This window comes from Dermacentor albipictus, chromosome 4 (genome assembly GCF_038994185.2).
Source record: "Dermacentor albipictus isolate Rhodes 1998 colony chromosome 4, USDA_Dalb.pri_finalv2, whole genome shotgun sequence".
Classification (NCBI taxonomy): Eukaryota; Metazoa; Arthropoda; class Arachnida; order Ixodida; family Ixodidae; genus Dermacentor; species Dermacentor albipictus.
The window spans coordinates 154362304-154386572 of record NC_091824.1 but is presented as its reverse complement, the minus strand read 5'-3'; the positions used below and the strand labels follow the sequence as shown (position 1 = coordinate 154386572).

The 24269-nt window shown below is 46.7% G+C and overlaps 1 protein-coding gene across 7 annotated transcripts in view; it reads right to left on the bottom strand.

Moving 5' to 3' along the window:
• LOC135903784 (RNA-binding protein, mRNA-processing factor 2a-like) overlaps positions 1 to 24269 on the bottom strand; it is a 165957-nt gene that overhangs the window by 59715 nt on the left and 81973 nt on the right. The window contains exon 1 of one of the 7 annotated variants that reach the window (XM_065434183.2): positions 5622 to 5646. The exons of 5 other annotated variants lie outside the window; for them this stretch is intronic. The gene's annotated coding sequence lies outside the window, so the exon portion shown is untranslated. Of the gene's footprint in view, positions 1 to 3007; positions 3093 to 5621; positions 5647 to 24269 lie in introns of those variants that run through there. One more of the 7 variants, XM_065434182.2, reaches the window with a different exon arrangement.

The window sequence follows — 24269 nt, the reverse complement described above, 5'->3', positions numbered from 1 at the left end:
ATAAGTAAGTACAAGTAATTTTCCCTGCTTTCCTTGGTGTCTTTGTTTGTTGGCGTCTTATGCGCTGCGTCAAGGTTACACTTAAGTGTGACTCTATCCCCGCATATGTTAAGGTCGGCCACTTCCACCACGCAGTTCGCCAATTTATTGGAAAACTCCTCAGTGCCACAAGTGTTTAAAGCTTGGACAGGTGAAAGCCGCGTCCACAGGCTCAGTGGTGTGGTCAGTGTGTGGAGAACCACACAAAAGATACATGCCATGCAACCAACTTCAAGTGCTCGAACTGCCAGGGGCTCTCACAGCACCACTTCCAAAGACTGTTCTCGAAATAAGAACAAGTCCTTTATACTCGCAAGAAAATGGTCAGATAAATTTCTACATAATGAAACGCCACTGAAACTGTATGACGTCGCCGACGTCACCATTGACGGTCCTCCAGGCAGAAAACGGCGGCTGCGATCGAGACGCTTGCATGCGCAGTACTTTCCATCATTCCAGCGCAGCACGCATAAGAGATTGAAGGCACAACGCCGAGAGACGCCGGCAAGGTTCAGCGGAATGGCCGGCTTTGTCATACTCACGGATGTTCAAGGAGCCGCAGCATGCTGTCCCTACTCTGACATGCACTACACCTGCTGATGAAGTACCAGTTGCAGATCTCTACAAGTCATATACATGCTGCGGGCATTAATGGACGTAATTCGCGTACTCTTATGCGACCACCCCGGTACATCTGGTTAAAGTTCGATGTGTCTGTTAGATTCAGTGAGCGCAGTGCTGGTATCTCTCGAGTAGAAAAATTCTCCTCGCGCTATCGTCATTTCGTGCGCAGAAAATCTAGAAGCGTCCTCGCTTCAAGGTAGCCAACAAGAACAACTTTCTGGTTAATATCCCCCCTGCATTTCTGTACTACCCGTTCTATGTCTGTGTCCCGCACAATAAAGAAAAGGAAATTAATAAGTATGCATGACCTATTACTTAATTCTGAGTTACTGCAGTGGTGTTCAGAAAGCTAAATTCCTAGGAGTAAACGAACGATCAGCTCACAGCTTCTGAACCTAATGCTTATCAATGCGTCGAGAATGCGAGAAGAAAGCTGAAGTGCCTGACACCGGCATAGAATATTAAAAGAATATATTTCAACCACCCCCGAGGGGAAGGGTGAAGTGAGAAGGACACTTCACTCAGTTAAACTATGTTCTCGGCAATATCGTAAGCGTGCAAAGTGTACAAGAGACCCATGTAAGCCCACCTATCCTAAAAGGCGCATAACAACCAAACGACAGCCAAGCGAACAAGTAGTCAATAAAAGCAACGATGCGTCTGCCGTTTTCCTTCCTCAGTACCATGGTAAGCGCAGTCGTCTAAGCGAGCGCCTGCTACAGCCTAACCTAACCATCCACATTTTTTTTCTTTTGTTTTTTCATGCTCCCTCTTCACTTTTCTTTTTCAGCACACAGGGATCAGCATCGTCTCTATCACATCGCACGCATCGTTCCAAGTTCGGGTGTAACAAGCTGCGCTATATAAAAATATTGCGTCAAGATTTATTGATTTCTGAGCTATTGAAAAACGGATTGAGTTTTACAGTGGCAGCGTGGTGCGAAAGCGAGACTTCAGCCAATGCTTTGGCTATGTTACATTGGATCTCATATTCATGGTTATACTAGGAGAATACCAGCAAACTTGAATAAGTGGGAAAGAACGAGAAGCAGACATAAACAAAGCGACAGGAAAGCGGCTTCTTTTCCCTTGTCTATGTCTGCGTCTCGTTTTTTTTTCCCTTCTTCAAGCTTGCTGGCATTTTCCTAATATAACCATGTACCAACTAGCCCAACAAGCCTCTCTTATGAACTCCAGTCGTCTCATTATATGAACACTAAGATATAGCCTTCTTTTTCCTTTATTTGGTGTTGCTAAACTTTGTTCAGGTGAGCTGCCGCATTCTCCGACACTGTTTTCAGTGAGCCGACATCTGGGGGTGCTTCCACGAAGCATTTCATATTTGGATAAGTTTACTGGTGGGGTTAAAGTCTTAGTGATAGTGGCAATAAGCTGCAGCACAAAATGTCGTGGAGGAGTGACACCTGCGCGAGACTTTACCTCTATCACTCGACAACTTATACTCACTCACACGGTGCCTTTTCGATCGCGATTTAGCCCTGTCGGGATCAAATTTCTCTGTCTCATTTGGGTCCTCTACGGTAGCTGTGGAAGAAAGGCAATCGCGATGGAGAAATTCGATCCTTAAACGGTTCGCTCGCGATCTAAAATGCCAGTGTCTCTGAGGTATTATACTGTTTCTTCCTGCAATGTTACGCACTGTATCTCCGGGTGAACTTATTCCCGGGTAAAATACACCATGTAAGTGACAATAACGGTACATTCTAATGGTTGTTCCGCAATCCAACTCAGATTAGAACAATGCTTATGCCACTGAAGTACAAGCTAGAGGAAGTATGTCTGAGCCGAGCATTCTGCCATTCGCCAAGCCAATCGGAGGCCTTAAGTGAGAACACGTCATCACTACGTCTATTCTACACAAGCATGGCGGACAGTTCTGTGAGGGTGTCGAAGTCGGATCACTACACTCCCGCTACTCGTAGTGGCGCTTCCATAGAAAACACAACTGACAACAATGCTAACTCTATTCGCAGGGTTTTCTGGGCGTACTTCAAGTAGCGCACTTGCTTGAAACTGCAAACTACTCGAAAGTGTTCGAGGCGCGCACGTGTAACACCCTGCCGAGAATGCCACAGCAGATGGCCTGTCGACAACGGAAGCTGCAGAAGCCATGTAATCACAACCAGTATGATCTCGGTTCCGCTTCCAGAACGAAGGTCATCGAGTCTCGAGAGCGGACTGTACAGCAGCGCGGTGCCCTGAATGGTCTGAAAAACGTGCGCCAGGGGCTACATTTTGACGAAACGAATGTAAAGCTCTACCCCAGAGCATTCGAGTACTCAAGGTAGGCCGATCTAATGTACCCATAAGACGGTGTACTTACATACAGTGATTTGTCGAGGGACGAAGACGCAATACGTTCGACAGACTTTTCGCCGCTGCCCACTCGGCAGCATCCCTATGCGGCATCTTACGGTTATCTGCGTGATACAATTTAATCCGTGGATTAGTTTCGCCACGGGAAAAGCTTGTCGCGCAATCTACCCCTGCATATCGGTTTCTGCCGTCATGACTTGCGCACAGTCTTCGTTATATTACGATGAGGATAGTATGTTATTTTAGGTGTACAAGCAGACAAGGCAGAACCCGGAGCATGTTTCTTTAATCCGCTTGGAAGAAACGAGATAACAGATGAAAATCGTCTTCGAGGTCAAGCTACTATATCTGGGCCAAGTTGGATTCCCCTATTCAGATACATGTGCCTTTTTTTCTAGTGAACTGCAAAAGATGCAGCCGTCTGGAATGCAATTCCTCGAGCAAGCTGTCTAGTACGTGTAGTATCATGCTTTGTTCAAAACAAGGTAAGATACGTCACCTCAGCGGCTAGGCATAACGCGTAGAGCGCACATATGTCTCTTTATCGAAGTGATCGCGGCACCGTCTCTTGCTCATATTGACGTGTGTACTTTTCTCAGGGGTCTGCATTTCACCCGCTATAACGACCTTATGTTATTGCTCAGCACAAGACGCGCCGGCATTATTTGGAACTTGAATGTTATCTGTTGTGTATGTTCTCTCTCAGACTTGCGTAATACGACTATACGCGCGACACGAATTGTGTAGCACTTTCTGGAAGGCACGTGGGCACCAGCGATTACGCTGGAGCCTTCGACGAGTCATGTATAAAAACCAACGCGCTTGACCCGCAGATAAGATTTTCGAAGAAAGCCTACTTTGCTCGCCGCTGTCGTTGTGCTTGAGTGTTACTTGTTTGGCTGGACACAAGTTCGCCCAATAAACAGTTAGTTACGTAATTCACAGTTCTCGCAACTCTATTCTTCACCGTCACTACAACGTGGCAATATAGATTACCATAACGCAACTTTCATGTAAGCGTATGTTTAACTTACCTCGCGCTTCTCAAATATACTGTAATCATTGTATCGCTGTTAAAATGGTCAACTAATCTGCTTGATATTGATACGGTAGAGTAAAAAATAAAATGCCCCTATAAGCTGTTTCTACCAAATAATATATGTTAGAAATAAGAATAAGATAAAGTATTGCAAATCACTGTAATTGCCCTGAGTCTGAGTCAGCCTTGTTTTTACGCGCATTTGAAGTACTCTTACACAAGGCATGGGACACAATGGAGAGGACTTAATTCCGTGCTACTCTGCCGATCCGGTGGGGAGTACATACAGGAACGTTGTTCCATGGCCTGATAAAGATGATTGTCTCCGCCACCTCATTCCCATACACGGGTCTTACACGAGCTTCACGAAACGTGGCCCGAAGACATCTCTGGACCCCCGCTGGCAGCAAGGAGTGGCCCGGAAGTTATTTCACAAAGGCGGCTTCCTCTTTATTGTGCAAAGCGGCCGCAAACATGGCATCATCTTTTTATTATTCGATGTTTCTAGCGGGATATAATATTTATGTGTTCAGTATGTGGATTTTTCTCGTTGTTATTTTTTAGCGCTATTTCCATCGTAAACGCGCTATATCTTATTCGCCGTTTTTAGTTTTTCTCAGCGATGCATATGACCGTCTTGTCACGGTGCATGTTTTGTAATCGTGTACCACGCCAACGTGATTAGGCAGCAACCTTTCTTTCTTTCTTTTCGTTCTTCTTTTTCTTCTTCTTTTTTTTTGCGTGCATGTATTATACATGCCTAAAATCAAAACAGCCCAAAAAAGCACGGGAACAAAGAAAAGACGTAGGCTTAAGCACAGATCCATGCCAACAAGCGCAGCTCTAAGTCTTGCAGATATCTTATGCATGTTGTCACAACAGACCTCGCTTTCTGTATTTTGCCTACCTTCGCACGTAGTTCTGTAACGTCTCATTTTCCGAGAAAATACGCGTGAATCCGCCAAACAATAAACATGGAACTGAAACAAATCTGCACAATTCAAAACAATTAACGCATAAGCTTGCCTTCAAGGGGAATAATAGGGCAAGAAAGTTTGTACCGATTCGTGTTTGGAGGGCAGCGCGAAAACCTACGCAGTACGAAAGACGCAGAGTGACTGGACAAAGTGTACTGACTTTCAACTGAGGAAAATTATTAAAGCAGTGTAGTTTTGTTTAGATATATATCTCTCTCTTGCCTCGTATTTTCTCATATATGATTTTTCTTAATTTACGCCTGTGTTCATGATTGCACCATTATTCACTCCTTCTTGGGCCTTTGTTCGGGCCTTCAGTATTGTATAAAGCCAAAAATTATTTGTGTTTCTTTTTTTTATATTTCGAATTGTTGAACCATGAAATGAGGGTCTTACTGTATTGACCAAGGTGCTCGCCACCGAAATATATTGCCCACCATGATGAGCTTGTACCTTCGTGTTGTGTTACAAAAGCCTTTTCTTTTCCTTTACCCTTTATTGTGAACGATCTTTTGCTTAGAGAACAGCATTCTTGAGCGGTTTCTCTGATGATGAGCCTCTGTTTCAGAGATTGCTAGTCTAAACCTCGTCGTAGCACACCTTACCGAATGAACGCCGCACGGTCCCGCCGAGCAAGAACAACAGCATGGCACACTCACCTGCGCAGAGACAAAGACACGATTGAGTGCGTGGTGAAAAACAGGCTGATAAGTCACAGCGGGCACGAAACCACCAAGTAACAGCACGACACCTTTGCAAGAAGTGACCGTTCTCTCTCCACTGAACGCGCGCTCGTGACCTTTTCGCATAGTTTCGCCTCTGAACTCCGGTTGCAAGGGCGTGGGATTGTTAATCGGGGCGCGTTGGGAGCAAGTGTGGCCGATTAACGCCACGACACCCCCATGCAGAGGATGCAGTGCGGCCTGGAGGGACTGGACCGGAGGAGAGATAGCAGGCATTGCTCGCCATTTACGGCGATCATTTACGCACCTCGTGAGAAGGCACGGGAACAAAAATACAAAATTTCAGAAATATATATCAAGTGCTGAAATTCCTGGAAAAAGAAGAACCTTCATCAAGACAACACAGTGCTCGTCATCGTTGAATAACCATAATTCGGGGACATTTTAGTGCTTAGGCTGCTGCTGCTGCGGCATTTAAAAAAAATGCCGGACTTGACTGTGCTGCGCTTGACTGTCACGTCTACTAGACTATTGCAGGGTTTTGCTCAGTTATATCATTTCTAATGACGTTCTTCAGTCACCGCTAGTACTCAGGAGATGTACGTCTGAGTGAGTGAGTGAGTGAGTGAGTGAGTGAGTGAGTGAGTGAGTGAGTGAGTGAGTGAGTGAGTGAGTGAGTGAGTGAGTGAGTGAGTGAGTGAGTGAGTGAGTGAGTGAGTGAGTGAGTGAGTGAGTGAGTGAGTGAGTGAGTGAGTGAGTGAGTGAGTGAGTGAGTGAGTGAGTGAGTGAGTGAGTGAGTGAGTGAGTGAGTGAGTGAGTGAGTGAGTGAGTGAGTGAGTGAGTGAGTGAGTGAGTGAGTGAGTGAGTGAGTGAGTGAGTGAGTGAGTGAGTGAGTGAGTGAGTGAGTGAGTGAGTGAGTGAGTGAGTGAGTGAGTGAGTGAGTGAGTGAGTGAGTGAGTGAGTGAGTGAGTGAGTGAGTGAGTGGAGCGAGTTAGTCGGTTAGTTTTTTGTTTACTGACAAACTTAATCCGGTGCCATGGTTCCGAGAGAGATAAACTATGAGGGAAAGGGAGAGAGGTTAACCAAGGACGCCCCCGCTTGGCTGCCCTACTTTTGGGGAGGGTGAAAGGGGAAACGAGGATTTCTCAGTAACAACGATGCCAGACAGACTCGCCAGGCAAGTAGCGCTCGTTTACACTGGTTTGGTTAACGAGGCCCCTTTTGACCTCGTAACACCTAGTCCTGAATAACATTCCTTACTCTAATTTCCCCCATCACATCATCAACTAGATGCCAGAAACATCACGTAGAGTTGAGGATGTAGGAAGAAGCCTTAATGTGCAGCCGCTGAAACCACTACGGGCCGAGACATGAACAACAGCAAGCTCTTGTGGGGACTCGGGGCGAGTAGCCCTCCGTAGCACTGACCGAGAGCTCCCATTATGCACACAGGTGGCAACGACGGGTGTCCTCCCTCCTCCATCTCATCGGTGGAAGAGAGTGTGACAGATTGGAACCCGCTACCGCCCGAGGCAAGAGGGTCTCAGGTGGGCAACGGACCGAAGAAGCCAGCAGCTGCTGGTTGTGGCAGGTAGGCTTCCTCAGAACATACTATGCAAGAAGCCAGTCCGTCGTACTTCCTTTGTTGCCTTGCCTGGAGTGTTCCCAAGGCATTTGCTGTGCCTTCCGCAGGCTTACCAGCTGGAAGCCCAGTCTCCCTCTAGCACTTTTTCTTTATTGCTTTGTCATTTCCATGCAATATTCACGCCTCGAGGGGTGAAAGATAACGCTGTTGTAGCAGGGTGCGAGCTCCGCCATTAGATACGCACACGCGCCATGCTTACTTGTCTTGACCTGAAAGCACTCCCGCTCTCTCACATTGTCCCACTGGCGTGCACACAGTTGGGCGTCCCCGTGGAAAATGCATTTCTTCGGGCAAACGAACCTAAATATAACGTCCTCGCTGAAATGCTGACAGCGCGCTCTATTCCGGACATGATACCGAACAATCGCTATCGGTACCCGCCGTGGTTGCTTAGTGGCTATGGGGTTCGGCTGCTAAGCACTTTTTTTTTTTTCGTGGGATCGAATTCCGATCACGGCGGCCGCATATAGATGGGGGCGGAATGCGAAAACACCCGTGTACTTAGATCTAGGTGCACGTTAAAGAACCTCACATGGTCCAAATTTTCGGAGCCCCCCCCTACGGCGCGGCTCATAATCAGATCGTGGTTTTGGCGCGCGAAACCCTGTAATCTGATTTAATCTCGCTATTGGCTATCATCCAAGGAATCGGAACCTTGTTAACTGCCAAGCATTGACATTTACGCTAACAGGGGACATAAATGAGTAAGTACGCGTGCAAAATAGGTCGTTACACAAAGGGTGTTTGACGTCGACAGCAAGGACTAAATGCTCAGTTTAGTGAAACATCGCTACGGAATATTTTTCAAGCGCGTGTGCCCGAGCCTTGTACAAGCAAATACACTATTGTGTGTTTCCTTTGCTATGCATTATGTGTTTATCTTACAGGCACACCATTCCCAGCCTACCCGTCCCCCGGGGCAACATCCAGAAGTAAATATACAGTATTAACGCAGAACACGTTCTCTTTACAAATTCTGTGGCAGCCAGTATAGCGCCCCTTTATATCGTGTCGCATGGTTTGGGCTATGTAACAAAAAAAACAAAGAAAGGCCAAGTCGTCGTGCTAAATCTGCGCTGACGCACATTTTTCGCATTCAGCCTTATTCAGATGCCTTTTGAAGATGGTTTCAAGACATATTTGAAAGTAGAATTTCTTCAACCTAGTGGCGTGCACCTTTATTAACAAAAAAAAATCGAGAAACAAATCAAAGATTGCGCTGGATCAGGCAAGTTCCTTTGTGCCTATTTCTTTCAGTGTGCGGTCACCGATAGGCCTGGTCTTTGCGAATCAGCACACACGACGCTGAAAAGGAAGTCAGCCAAACCAAAAGGGAGCCAGAATGGCGAGCGCGGTTCACGCCAAAAGTAGTGTTTGCTTTCAAAAAGGCGGCGCGCCAATCGCAGGCCTGAACCACTGCGATGCGGCGGCGCGGCCGACTCCATACCGGAAATTATTCATGCGACACCTCGCGGCTGAAAGCGAGAGACCGCCAGCACTGAAAAGCCAGCGAGTGTGACGGCGCGGGAAACCGCCGAGAAGACGCCAAGCTGGTTCGCAAGCAAGACGCCACCAGTTTGGATTCAATTTCCTCGGCAGCGCGACCGTCGGAGCGCTTGCTCTCCGTCACCTTCTTTTTTTAATTTTGTTTTCCCGCGCCGGTTGCTCTTCACAGCTCCATTCCTACTTTTTCTTTCGTCATTTTATCTATGCGAGACATATAATCTTCAAAGCAGCCCACCGCATGCTTTAATTTCGTTCTTTTTTTTTGTCCTCCTTTTCCTTGGCATGCAATATGCCTTCTTTAGACCGCTTGTACAGCCTCCTAAAACTTGTATATATCTAAAGAGCTTTTTTATGTTGCTACTTGATCAGAGCAAATAAGGGTGGCCAACGGCCCTTTCAGTAGTTGAATCGCTACACTGGAACTAAGACTAAAGTCAAACACGGTGGTCGCAAGAACGAAGGACGGTGACTGTTAGCGCACTTCGGCCTTTCATAAATGATCCCCTGCCTCGCTTTTTACGTAAATGTTCGTTCGGTTATTCCTTTCATCCTGCCTGCCCGGCTAGACTAGTAAACGTCGTATAAACCTAGAAAAGACAGCGATATATATATATATATATATATATATATATATATATATATATATATATATATATATATATATATATATATATATATATATATATATATATATATATATATATATATATATATAACGCGATTTTTTCTTCGCATTCGAGTTTCTGACGACGTCATATATGTTGCCACTTTTGGGCTGTTTCCAGGGTCGCAAGACTGCGGCGCGCCTCGGAGGAATCCGAGCACCGAAAACGGTGTCGATGAAAGAACAGGAAGCTGGCGGGATACCGTTGGGAACAGGCAGCGACGCGAACATGCATCTCCGTAGTATGCCGAACTATTGGCCTCGAGCTCCACCACTGGAAAAGCTGGCGCCACCGTCGGCGTGACGTGCTAGGAGGGATCACGTGGACATAGCAGCCGCGTCGGCTGCTTCGGGCGCGCCGAAGCGAGCTGAAAACGAGTTTAAATTCCCTCGTACGCTGCGGTTTTCATTTAGTGGCGAAATTTTCCCGCTTCGAGTGTCTCCTTTACAACGCTTGAAAGCACTACAATAGGTAGTGGCTGCCTTTGAAGGCGCGCAACATGGTAGGCTACTGCTCGGTGCCGCAGGACCGGACGCACGTGACGGAGTCCGGTGTCGGCCTTATTCACACGTAGCCGCAGGACAAGAAGCTGTGTGAAGCTTGGCTCGCGAAACATAAAACCGGCAGTCATCGGCTACAACTCGGGTATGCAGCAAGCACAGACGCGAGGAAGATTTCTGCTACGGCGCCCGGTCTGCGATGTTCTGAAAACGCGCACTGAGACGCTCGCCTGAGTCCGCTGCCTGACGGTCATGACGGTTTGGTCTATGAACTTGTCGATACTATAGAGACTGCCAAGTTCAGTGGAGTGGAAAGGCAGCGGTGAGAAGCACATTTAAAGAATGCATAGCATATAGTCATGTTTGTGTTATGAATCAATGCACTGGATTACAAAAAAGGAGCAGCGGGAAATTGCACGCTGAGAACGCCGATAAACATACAGTGCGACGCAACTCGAAAAATAGTATTGAAAGGTCAAAGAATTTAGAAGAAAAAAAAAGATTGCATCGTCGCGACGGCACATCACAGTCCCCGTAGGCGTCGAAGTCTCTACAATGAAATTATTTTTGAACAGCTCTGATAGCGCCCACGCAACAATGGTTGCCTGTATACTGTCAAATGCTCATATTCTGCGGCCTAAAGCTCATGGCACGGTGCGAAAACGCGCGCGCGGAGAAAGCGAAACAGTGCGCGGACAAGCATGCAGACGCGCAGTCGGTCGCTGCGAATCTGCGCGATCGCTGCATTGAGGCTTCATTCTATTACGCTCCATTTAGTTATACAAACACTATAAGAACATATTTCACATAGTTTGCTCTCGGCGTTTACCTACCTTTCACGCAAGAAGCCGGTTCGGGAGACTCCATCGCGGCGACCGCGCGCAGTGGCGTTCACTGTACGTATTCGGTAAAGAGATAGCGACTGTAAACGATTGTGTGCTTTCAGCTTGCCCAAGATTATTATTTAGACAGTAAGAAACTTCTCTCGTTTCGAAAGTACTTACAGAAATGTCCGGGATAGCTCGCGCGTGGTGTTTTCAATGAGCGCTGACAGCAAAACCTATGAGGAGCGCGTCACGTGATCCCTCATACTACGGCATCGAGGCGCTTCCGATAGAGGGCGACTCCGTAACTCCTCGCCGCCAATAGCCATCTATAGCCGAACCCACGCTGCGACGGTCTGAAAAATCTGGCGGCACTCTGTGCGCACGCGTGGCTTCGTTTAACCGGAAGCGTTTCCGTTTCCGGTGGCGGGAGTGCCGAACCGGCGGACCAATTGCGCTGTTTGGTCACTGTTCTCCGACGCGCTTCGCGGCGCTGACGGTGAACCACGTGATCGGCGATGTGCTTTCCAGTATCCTCGTAGGGGGGCTCGATCGCGGCTCCAGGAAGAGGACGCGGACTGGGCGGGTGGAGCTATGAGATGGAGTGGAGAGGGTTTCTCGAGGACCCAATTAGGCTCTGTTGCTCAAGGGCCAGGACTCCGCCGTACGCTCTCCGGCTGCAGCCGCCGGCATGCTAATTACATGTCCCGAGCAACGCACCCTGGGAGAGCGCGCACCTGAAACCACTTGCCCGGAGATACGGCGGCATTTTGGCCTCTCTGCGCTTGGCCTTGTTTTGATCGCTCGCCTAGGACACGCTCATTGATCGTCTCACAATGGAGTCGCGCCGAGTTTGCTGATGGCGGTCGTGTGGATAATAACGTAGCGGTGTGTTTTCTGGAGGCGTCACAACGTTCCTATAGCATCCGCGCCCCAAGAAATATGCCGACTATCGAAGTGCGCGTGCACCGGCCATAACAATCGCCGTGCCATTATGCGCCACATTCCAGTTGTGAGTAGTGTTAAAGCGGTGGTCACGTTTTCTGAGATGTACCAATTGACAAGGTTTCACTTTGCGATGTCATACAGTTGTCCGTGTGATTGAAGCTGGCAAGGGAATACTTATTCAAAACATATCACGCTGTTGTCTGTTGCAACATTGGTTGAGGTGCATGACGCTCGACAATGTCCCTTGTAGCATTACTTTTACACGCGTGATCTGCAACGCCTTTCGCAAATAAATGTCTGTCCTTTGTTAAACCCTCAATGGTTTGTGCGCTTCTACAGGGTAAACCGGTAAATTTGGTTGCATCAAAGCGTGTTACGTTAAAGAAGGCAAATTTGACTGTTGATGAAACAATTCAATATGATCATGACCCTCAAATACTGGTCGTGTACGTGCAAAAGTTACACAATTTTACAAAACTAGAATATAATACGCATTACACAGATAGCTTCGCAGCATGCGCGGATGCTAAATTATAATAGTTGAACATATTTCTTCGAGTGTTTCGAATCAGGGTAAATATTCATTAAAAGAAAGGAAGGGAGCGTACTGACTCGTTCTAATCAACCAGACTGTACCAGCCAGCTATTTATCTTTCTTTATCATACATTTTTCTTGCGGGACGATATAAAGCAGCCACATTTCATAAAAATCTACCTCGATATTGGCTCCGCTAGAAATGTATATGAAATGTATACCGGACTTCCGACGGTCAGCCTTGTTAGCACGAATTCCTCGCAGAAGTAGTTCTTTGAAATCTATTTGCGGTGAATTTGAAAGCGGACAACTGCATCTCCTCTTGAATTGTGAATGAATAGCCCACTATGCGAGTGCTGCCATAAAACATAGTATATCACTCAATTCACGCTCGAGAGAATCGTGCTTTGAGCGACCTGTCGGTGATACATCTTGATGCACTATAGCGGCAACCGTGCGGGCCAGAGGAAGGAGAAGAAAAAAAAGAGGACTTATAAATGAGGCGGCGCGAGGTTCTTGACTAGACGTCTTCTTCGGCTATTAAGGCACTGGTCTTCTTTATCGGTTGTAATTCCGTTTGCTCTTTCTTTATCATTCAGCTCCCGCACAAATATTAGATTGGTGCAAGCCACTCTTTCGCCGAGTTCATGAAGTTCCACATAATAAACATTTCCGAACAGGTGACGTCCAATGTATGTCTGACCGGTGTCCAATAAACCCATTGGTTGTGAGCTTCACATTATTGTGTCTGCACTTCTGAATTATCCCCTTCCTACCAGTGGGCAAGCGCAAATACATACATACATACATACATACATACATACATACATACATACATACATACATACATACATACATACATACATACATACATACATACATACATACATACATACATACATACATACATACATACATACATACATACATACATACATACATACATACATACATACATACATACATACATACATACATGCATACATGCATACACACATACACACATACATACATACATGCATACATACATACATACATACATACATACATACATACATACATACATACATACATACATACATACATACATACATACATACATACATACATACATACATACATACATACATACATACATACATACATACATACATACATACATACATACATACATACATACATACATACATACATACATACATACATACATACATACATACATACATACATACATACATACATACATGCATACATACATACATAGATGTTGATGTTATTCCACCACATTTCACAGGGCACCAGTAGCGGTCAGCACCACTTCAACTTATGCCTAAGTAATAAACGTTTTAATCAATGTAACAAATGGTACACCACCGCGGCAGTTATATAGTAAGGTGTTCGATAGAGTCTCACTTGACAAACCGATTTATGAAAACCCGGGTGCCTCTGTGCGAAGGCAATATCTTCATTACAAAATTCCTCATCCACTCCCATCCCTTCGAGCTAGAATTTCAATTACTCGTCGCACGCAAAGCTTTTCTTATCGCGACTGCCAATCGCCTTTCACACCTCTTCCCAACGGTGACTCTCTTCTACCACAGGGGAATACCCTCCCCCGCGAGCACTGGAAGTAACGGTCGAAGAAACTCGGCCAAAACACGTGCGCCCTGCGCTTGATCGCGGTCTTGGCGGCCGGCCGCTAATCTTACAGCGCTGTGGCTTACGAACCCGTTATTAATTAGCCCTCACCGACAGCCCGCTAATCAGAAGTAGCCATTCATTTTCCCAGCGCGCGACGGTGGTGGCAATTACTCTGAGCACGCGGGAAACAGCGTCTACAACAGGAGTAAGCAACGCGGCGAAAACTGCCATGGCCAGATAAACAAACCGCCGTCTCGCTTTCTCTTAATATGGAAGGGTGAATGGCGGCGCTGTCGAGTAGTACACAGGCGCTGGCAAGAAAGAAAAAGTTCCTTCCCCGGTCGTGAGATGCAACGGCGATTAGTTGTTTGGCTCTGAAGACGCTCGCGATCAGCGTCGATGTGTCAGCTGAAGTTGTGTAAGGTTGTACTTCGCCACGTACTGTATTTTCGGGAGCCCGAAAACCTGCCTGAACGCGACGTGTGCGAGACTGGCACCGAAATGGAAACACATGGTGACAGGTACGTAATTGCGATGTGCAGCTCATTGAGGCCGCTTATTTCGCATTTCATTCACGCCTTTTCTCTCGCTCAATAACGGCTGAAGCCGTTTCAAGTGTCTCAGGCAGCATTCCATGTGTGAGTGGAAAAAGCAAACCTCATCCATGCGATGAAGGGACGGCTGAGTGAGTGAGTGAGTGAGTGAGTGAGTGAGTGAGTGAGTGAGTGAGTGAGTGAGTGAGTGAGTGAGTGAGTGAGTGAGTGAGTGAGTGAGTGAGTGAGTGAGTGAGTGAGTGAGTGAGTGAGTGAGTGAGTGAGTGAGTGAGTGAGTGAGTGAGTGAGTGAGTGAGTGAGTGAGTGAGTGAGTGAGTGAGTGAGTGAGTGAGTGAGTGAGTGAGTGAGTGAGTGAGTGAGTGAGTGAGTGAGTGAGTGAGTGAGTGAGTGAGTGAGTGAGTGAGTGAGTGAGTGAGTGAGTGAGTGAGTGAGTGAGTGAGTGAGTGAGTGAGTGAGTGAGTGAGTGAGTGAGTGAGTGAGTGAGTGAGTGAGTGAGTGAGTGAGTGAGTGAGTGAGTGAGTGAGTTGCTCGCATGACTGAGTGAAGAAGCTATGCAGAAGTTTCCTCGGACACGCAGATTAACCGGTAATAAATGTAAGGTGTTTCGCACCGACCAGCAGGTCGCGTACCAACGGCATGGCAGTAGATGTTACCACCCTGGGCGAAAGTAGGGTTCAAGCACTACGCTGTTGGACTTCGGTGTTTCGCGTTACGTGTTTCGGTCTTCCTTTGACAAGGGCTCTGCCTTCTAAGGGCCACTGCGCTAGCCAGGCACATCAGGATAGTTCCCTCGTCGGGCTGTCTTCTTCGTAGTGACTTCACTAGATTCAAACGTGGCGGCCGCGTTAGCAAACTCTCTTCCAAATCATGTGTGCATAAAAAAGCATGCTTCCATCTACCTGCAAGACTCCGCTGTGTGAGGGTGAATGCTCCAGAAGCGGCTCTCTGGCTGCTTCACCACCAATACGAGATCCGACCGAGCGCGCTTCAAGGAGTCAGCGCCGCTGGACGAACGAACGCCTCGCCTTTCTCCCGCGGTTCACAAACTGGTCGCGCGCTGTTTGCTCACGCTAATGGAATTTGCCGCCACTGCGCGAGCTCCCATTCCCGGGCTCGCTACAACGCTTTTGAAGATAGAACATGCAAAGTAGGAGGAAAAAAAACGGTAAATGTGAGCGAAAGGTTCCTGCGTGCGCAACACATTCACCAAGTCACACAGTTAGCTCCTTGGCTTCTCCGACAAGTCGAAGAGAGCGCGGCTCGCTTCAATTTTAAAGTGGAGTAATGAGTGTTCAGAGCCGCTAGGGCTTGTTTTGAAGGCGAATGTAAAGCGCCTGATTACGCAGGTGGCTCTCGTGGCTAACGAAGCGTCAAGGGTGGTTCGTGTGAGCATCGTTTATACACCGCCCTGTCGTGCGAGAGGAGATGCGCGCACAAGAAAAGCGATCTTTGTCCTCGAGTGAAACGGGGGATACATGGCGCTGTTTGAAAAATAAAAGTTTAGTGCGACGAGCGTCCAGTAGCTCTTTTCCCGTAGAAGGTGACAAAAGCTAACTTCGCTGAAAAGCGTGGGGGCATCTACAGGAATTTAAGTATTTAAAAAAATAATCTGTTGTAACCGAAAAAGAAAACAAAGAAAAATGAGGTGGGGTTGCCAGCGCTCGATTTGTTCCTGGAATATAAACTGAAACTGAAGTAAACCAGTATTATAAAAGCTTATTTGATAACCGACTTGTGCCATCAGCACCATTAGTCTAGTTTCTTTCCAGCGAAGAAGGACGAACTTTCTCAGTAGTCTGTAGTTACCCCTCTATCGCAGTATACATCTGATTTTATCTGGTACTTGCAAGTGTTTTAGTCAAATGTACTTCGATTTCTAGCAACCTGTCAGGACATCTTACGCACTTGTCTTCAAGGAGTGCTGAAGGTTTAGATACGCATTAGTAGTGCACGCAGCGTGCTCGTTAGATTATCGTGGATAATTTTAGTGTTCTTGTCGTTTCCAACACTTTAAGTGACAACTCTGTCTGCTACTAAATTACTTCTTTTGAAAGCATACCCTAACGGTGCTATTCATCCGACCTGAAGATCGCCGTAATATTTGCTTCTTTTGGATTCGTAACAATAAAGATCACATAAGGATACAAATTGCACCAATCCCGCTATTTTCGTATACATGTGATGACTGAATTCGCCGACTTCTTTCATCTCACTTTAAGGTACGATACACTATGCATTCACACTATGTGTAAGGAACTGTATAGCGAACTAAAAACTCGAATGCTGAGTCATGTAGTGTACAGTGATCGCTTTATATACCATAAGGCTATACGCGCTGTTCTTCAACGAGAAACACCGGCGTATCCAAAGCTTCGTAACTTCGTTGGGCTCAAACACTGTGTACAAGAAAAAAATATAGTAGAGTAGATTTCGCGTGCTAACAGGCTTAGATTTTTCTGAAAATACAGCGCCCGAACCAGTGCTATGTTGTACAGGAATGAATTTGGAGAATAAGCTATGTCACGCGGAGTAAGCTGTGTAGAGAAAGAAAATATATGCGACGACAGCGTCATGATAAACGTAGGCTAGCGACGTGAGCGTAAATATTTTCTAAATTCATTACTTTTATCGTGGCCCGCTGCAACTGGCATTGGAGTGTGGATTAAACATGCACTGTTGTTGCTCATGATCTTTAGCGATTTATTTAGCGTATCATGGCTAGGATCGCCGACAAGCAAGGCATAATAACCTTCGCTGCAAATAAAAAGTGCGAGCAACATTATAAGATTAATTCCTGTGACGCCGGGGCTAAACAACATGCCTAAACCGCTGATTTTTAGTGTGAATAGATTGATATTAAGTAAGCGTAATGCGAACGCCTCGGCAGCGGCAGACCGTGGCACATGCTTTGAGCAGGATGCTCAGATTAAATCAAATTGGGCTCAGGTGGGCTCAGGTGGAGAGTTTGGAAGCATGTGTTTGGAAATAGCGAGAAGGGCGTCACGCTACTCAGTGTCGAGTGGCTCCATTTGTTTCAATTGTACTGTTCACCGAGCTTTCGCTTCAGATGGCGCTGGCCTCTATATAGCGTTTATAAATGAACAACATTTAATCATTCCATTCTCAAATCGGGTGTGCAGTACGGCGACGTCTTTAATAAAGAGGAATGCAGCAAACTGATCACTGTGAGCAAGGCAGCTCAGATATCTTCCAAAAAGTTACTATGACTACATAATGACGCCAGAAATCCTGCTATATAACGATCTGTATATTCGATGCAAAAGGAATAAAAAGAGGAAGGCGTTTTTTATATATATACAATAGGAAATTTCGCTGTCGTAAATTGCCGAGCGGCAGTTTGGCGGCTGTCGTGAACATAACCGCTGCTTGTTTCCATTCTCAGAAGCCCTTGAATAGCTGTCACGTCTCGGTTCTTATACGTATACATACAGCAGTCTGCGCTTTGCGGCTTCACCTCCTCACAGATGTCTCACGCCACACGTGCCAGCAAACTATGCATATTCATGTCCCTTATATTTAGGTGACCTCACTCTGAAGACGGTCTTCTGAGAGAATCCTTGGCCAACAGGGGCGCCTTGGTTCAATTCGCCAAATTCTCTTTCTCAAAGGTTCGCATACGACCAGGCTTAGACAAGATGCCGCTGTTGTTTATGATGAGGTGGTCCTCACACTAGTTTTTGCTGCTCACTTTGGCTTGGTTTTCTTCGACTAATGGCGCATACTCACTGTGGAGATTCGACAAAGTTTCAAGGAAATGGCAAAGAAAACTGCACTCAACCTCGATAATAAATGTTTACTCTCTCTCTCTCAATGAAATGAGGAAAATGAGCATTAGTTCTGGTTAGACAGCGACGGAATTTGGGAAAGAATCGGAAGAATGGAAAAAAACATGATGTGCTCCGAGTTAGCGAGAAAGAATTGCCCTGAAACTAGTATAGTTCTCCAACGGCTGAGCAAGAACCCTATGGCAGTGACTAAGCGAGGAAGCGTCACCTGAAAGAATCTCAAGTTAAACGTTTCTTTTCTTCTTCTTTGAGATTATCGCGACCGCGCCCTTGCTGAGTTCTCTGACATTGAGAACCCTATTTGCATTGGTTGTCTAGTGCAATCGCTTGGTTCTTCGCATTTCGATTGCAGAATTTTGTATGCTTACCGAGAGCGGTCTTACAATTGTACATCAAAATAAGCGAAACATTATGCGGGAGTAGTGTACATTTGACAGAGTCCTACAGCAAGACTTGAAAAAGTACTTCATTCCTATCTGCTGTTTGTGCTGCTTTCCTTCACCAAGAAACTGTCCGTCTTACATTGTCATGCTTACAATGCAAATGGCATACCTGGTCAACCACTACAGTTATACTATTTAATCCCGCTGAAACGCCGACCCGTGGGTTTTGGTTCGTTCTTCCAAATAAAAACACACGTTTCCGCGCATTCGTCAGTACAGCAAGTATAAGCATTCAAAACTGCATTCCAGGAAGTTGCAGTCTCTTGAAACTGCCAAAAGCAAACGCTTCTGTGGATATCAAGCAAAATAAAAAAAAAATAACACGACAGTCTCGTATATTACTCATGACCCAACAAGGTATGCTTGATGTCACGCGCAAGTAGAGAACAGCCTTTTGCTCTTCGGAGAATGTGTTCGTAGCTGTGCGCTAACAATGTGCTCATGTTCTGAGTGCACTGAACCATGCCATTTGCCCTCTCTGGAGGGGGCGGCACGGGGAAGTGTCGCGCAGGCAGCATGCGGTGGGGGAACCTTCTTCGTCACGTTTTTTCTCTTCGTCATTCAGAGTTGCGCCGCGCCCCCTGCGCAGGTCGCCCCACTGCTGGAAGCGTAGCGTACTGGGTCGCCGCCGGTGGGTGACCGTCGTCATGGTGACGGGTGCGGAAGTGACGCAGCGGAGCACCGCGAGGGCGGCCTTGGCCGCGTGGCCCGCCACGGCACGGGCCGGCGCCGATAGCTGCCGCCTAAGCGAGAGGGTGTGCCCGGGTTCCCGAATCCGGCCTCATCGCCAAATTAAAAGGCTGCCGCTATCATAAACAAGCCACCTTATTGTTTGTGCTATCGTCAGCGTTCAATTTTTCTAGTGATATACCTGGCTGTCTGAAGTCTAGCGTTCATTTGTCCGGAATAACCGCCGTCGGCAGTGGCGTTTGTCATAACACGTTCTGTGCGCATAAGTATGCGCAAGTGTGTGTAGTATCTGTACAGGACAATCAGGGTGACCAATGTGCAGCAGAAGATGCACATTACCAGTAGAAATAATGGTCAACCATTACGAAGTTATTACAGTATATGCCTATAGGCATATACTGTAATCGCAAACAACTTTTACGAGAGTTGTTTGTGGTTGCATATATCAGTGAAATAGAAAAGGCGCTAAAATCTAAATTCAAAGAAAGAGCGCAGGCTTAGGCACAACAAGTCGTGCTCCAGAGTTTCGGTAGCTACCATTATCACCGCTCCGGAAACTTAGCGAAACTGTTTATATTTACTTCGTATATAGACTAAAATAGACGCTTAGTCTACTTAAGTCTTCTTTTTGTGTGTACATCCCGCCCTCAGAGAAACGGCATGCCCAACACTTGACGCAAGTCCACTCGCTGCATACGTTACACATGTGCTGCATTGGGCCTTAACCACTTCCACAGCTGATATACCTTGGCAGCACGTAAAGCCCTCACTAGTTCAGTGGAGCATTTCCAGTCAGTTTCGCGCCTTTTAATCAGCCTGAAAAGCGTTGACTCAAGTAGTGTTTCAGATTGCACTTTTCGTCGTCTGGCACATTCCCCTTTCTGAGCAAAATTACTATAATTTCGCTAAATAATGTGGAAAAAGTGTGGAAGCTTGCCCTAGCGTAAGCGTCCTGACGATATCAGCAGATGTACGCGGGGCGTTAACCTCTCCCCACCAAACCGTTGGAAACGGAACAGTACATTGCCAGCACAGGTTTGGCACATGTTGCCTACGTTGCTAAGCGTACAATGTGGCTAATCTTGTTCAACTCAAATTTAAAAAATAAGCTAAGCAAAGAACGAAAGGCGAAAAAGGAAAATGTAAGTGGTTTGCGCAACCTTCGAAAAGGTCGCTACGCTTGTAGCAGCTGCCACAGAGAGTGCGCCAACATTTTCATAGTTCGAAGCGCGGGACGATTTCGCCATGTGTGACGAAAATGCCCTGGCATTGTCCTCGTTTTCGAGCCTACGAAACAGCTTCAGGAGGTGACGTTTGCAGCGCAGCCTTTTCCATCCGACTGCGTTGTTTGAAGTGGTTAAACGAAATGCAGGAGTGCGTTCATATTGCAGTGGTCGCGAACACAGCCTCCAGACTCGCTTTAATTTGCCTAGCGCGTTTCTGTGTTTTATTCTAGCGCTATAATGTTGAAGGCATATTGGTCAGCAAACCTGCCAGATGTGATTAACACATCACGAAAGAACGACGATACAGAAGGAGGGAACAGACAGGACAAGAGCTGTACTCACAGAGTCCTGAATTCTTTTTTTTTTTTTACTGAGAGATGAACGCACATCTGCAATGAAAACTGACAAAGGCAATACTATCAAAACCGAGTGGCAAGGAGCGAAGCCCCATGGCGCAAGAAAATTGGCAAGGAATCCGTCCACCGATCTGTCTTGCTTGCTTGTTTGTTTGTTTGTTTGTTTGTTTGTTTGTTTGTTTGTTTGTTTGTTTGTTTGTTTGTTTGTTTGTTTGTTTGTTTGTTTGTTTGTTTGTTTGTTTGTTTGTTTGTTTGTTTGTTTGTTTGTTTGTTTGTTTGTTTGTTTGTTTGTTTGTTTGTGTCAGAGTTTAACCGTAGTTTCCTTCCATGGTGTACATTTAAAATCTAGCAGCTATACAGGGTGGGAACCAGTGGCGAGGATCGGAAAGAATAAAAAAAGTTAAGAAAAATTGTTAGAAGAAAATAATTTCAACCCGAAGAACTAATTTCAGGCTCCTAAGAAGTTTTTGTCGTAGACTAATCACTTTTTAAACACCGCTATCACGATTAGCTATTGCTTGTTCTATAGCACCGCTGTAATATGCGAACTGCTTTGTGAATACAGAGTCTGTCTGGAGGCTTTTCGTTCTCAATTCGCCCAGATAGAAACCAGAGAAGCGATCTTCGCTAACTTTTCGCGCAAATCATACTGGAAATGATGTGGCCCGTCTGCATCCATTGCTCCATTTCTCTACGCCACAGTTGAGACGAAAATTTTGAGTGAAGCTACATAGCAGCACATTGTACACTTGTAGCCTACTGCGCACTGACTGCGGCATGGCATTTTATGCAAGCGGCTAACGTCGCGCTAGTCTCTCTCGTGTTAGTTTCTCGTGTTCCAGAACGGACGCAACTTTCTGGCCCAAACTATTCTCCTGTGCGCTTCCTCCCTTTTCTCCGACGCCTTTTGTCCGCTCAAATCCAATAAGACCACCCCGCGGGTCACCGTTCCGGTTTTTGTGACTGCGCCCTCTACCCTCAGGTGATTTTTTTGTTCCCTTCCTATTTAACTTTATTCGGTGCCTTTATGTTTCAGAAGGTCCCCTTCACTTCCGACAGGGCGGCGCACTTCCGGCCTTCCCGTCCCCCCACTTCCGCCTAAGTTTCGGGTTCGTACGGGAAGTACATTATCTAGGCTGCTTTTCTCTTTCCCTCATCCTCCCCCTCCTCCCCCCATTTTTTTTTTATGTTAGCTCTGCCGGAGCCCTTGGTTCCGTGTATATGGCGCACGAGTGTTCAAGAGCTGCTACAGATGTCCCGGTCAACGCTCTTGCGTCTTCAAGCCTCTTTTTGTCCTCTATTTCACTATTTTCGCGGTGCAATCGCAGTTCTTTGAAAATCCAGAGCCCACGTACGAATAAAAAATAAACTCGTACTCTGAAGGATGCGGCGCTTGAGATCAGGTAGGCCTACCGCATCCTTGTTGGGCCACTTCTCGAGTTAACCAGCAACTAGAGCTGAATGAACGAGACGATATCGCGCCCGCTACCCGAAGATGCTATAGGTGCTACTGTAACAGCGCGAAATGAGTCGTCGTATACAAACAACGCTTCACAAACGACGAAGTTTCAATCCTATCTGCTCCGATTCCGGAGTCCATCAAAATATTTAACACGCAGAAAAAGAAAAGCATATGCACAACAAGAAGGTGGAGTAATGGGTCCATTTATATGTAGTGCCAGTTCCCCGCCATTTCCTGGCCGGGTGTGCCGCATGCTTTCCCAAGGTCGAAATCCGGCCCTCCAGTACGGACCATTTTTACACGCATCACAAGGTTTAATAAGCTTATGCTGCTTTATTAAACCTACAAACCTTTATGCTTCTATGACCATCCTTGCCCTATAGACACTGATTCTTTCTTACTTACTGATACTTTCTTACTTACTTTCTTTCTTACTTACTGATACTTTCTTACTTACTTACTTTCTTACTGCGAAACCTCTTCAGTGCCGCAAATGCATGAGACTAGGACACGTGAGCAGCGTCTGCGAAAATCAGGCAGCATGCCCCCGCTGCGGAGAGCCCCACGTTGCAGATAAGTGTGGCGCGACTGTGATGAAGTGTTCCAACTGCGGAGGGTCACACGAAGCTTCCTCGAGGAAATGCCCGCTTATTAGGAAGGAAATGGCTATCTTGAAAGAGATGGCGAGAGATCATTCATCTCATCGCGAAGCCGCCGAAAAAGTCAGGAAGCGACGTTCCCGTCGCCGGCGCCCCTCAAGGAAGGCTGTTGTCTCTGCGACGCGCATGCCACTGCCTACAACACCTCCTCCTCCTCTGCCGCCCGGGCCAGACACTGTCGAAAGGACCGCGAAGAACAAGGCAACTGAGAAGACCACACCTGCAGAATCTTGGCCGGCTCTACCGAAACGACAGCATCCACCGACAGAATCACAGCAAAAGTTTGCTGGACAACCCCCGAAGTCTACTGTCCGTGATTTGTGCGACCAAGACAAGCAGGTGGCTGATATGCTGCAATCTCTAATTAATACAATACGCATCATACTGAACAAGCTGCAAACCCCAGCAGCTCGAAGTGCTCTGCAAATACTGGATGCACTAAATCCAGTGCTTGCTAGCATCGTTTAAGCATCATGGCTCGAACAATAGTCCCCTTCCGCACTGAAGTTAAAGGTGCGTCGATCTTTCAGTGGAATGCTAGGGGTCTAAGGACCCGCATAGCAGACTTTCGCCAATACATTTTTACACATCGCTTTCCCATACTGGTCATTTGCGAGCCAAATACGTCAACACCACTCAGACTGTCCGGTTACGAATCCTTCGTCTCGTCCACATGCGGCGCGAGCACGAAAGTAATCATCTACATCCGCACCGACTTTACATATGTCGCTAACGCGGTAGAGCCTCACGACGACAACCAATATGTCTGCCTGAATATCCAAAAGAAAGATGTGTCATTCACACTAATTGGAGCCTATATATCCCCAGCGGGTCACTTTGACGGCGAACGACTCAAGAAAATATTACTGATGAACAATGGCCCCTGGGTTATCACAGGTGACTTCAACGCGCATCACCAGCTATGGGGAAGCACTAAAATTGATTCCAGAGGCAGGAGTCTCGCCTCCTTTGCTGCCGACCATGATTTGTGCTGTGTGAATGGCGGCAGCCCTACGTTTTTGCGAGGCACCACCTATAGTAGCTGCTTGGACTTAACTTTGGTGTCACGGCGCTTTGCCTCGAGCGTCGACTGGTTCACGGACATTGAAA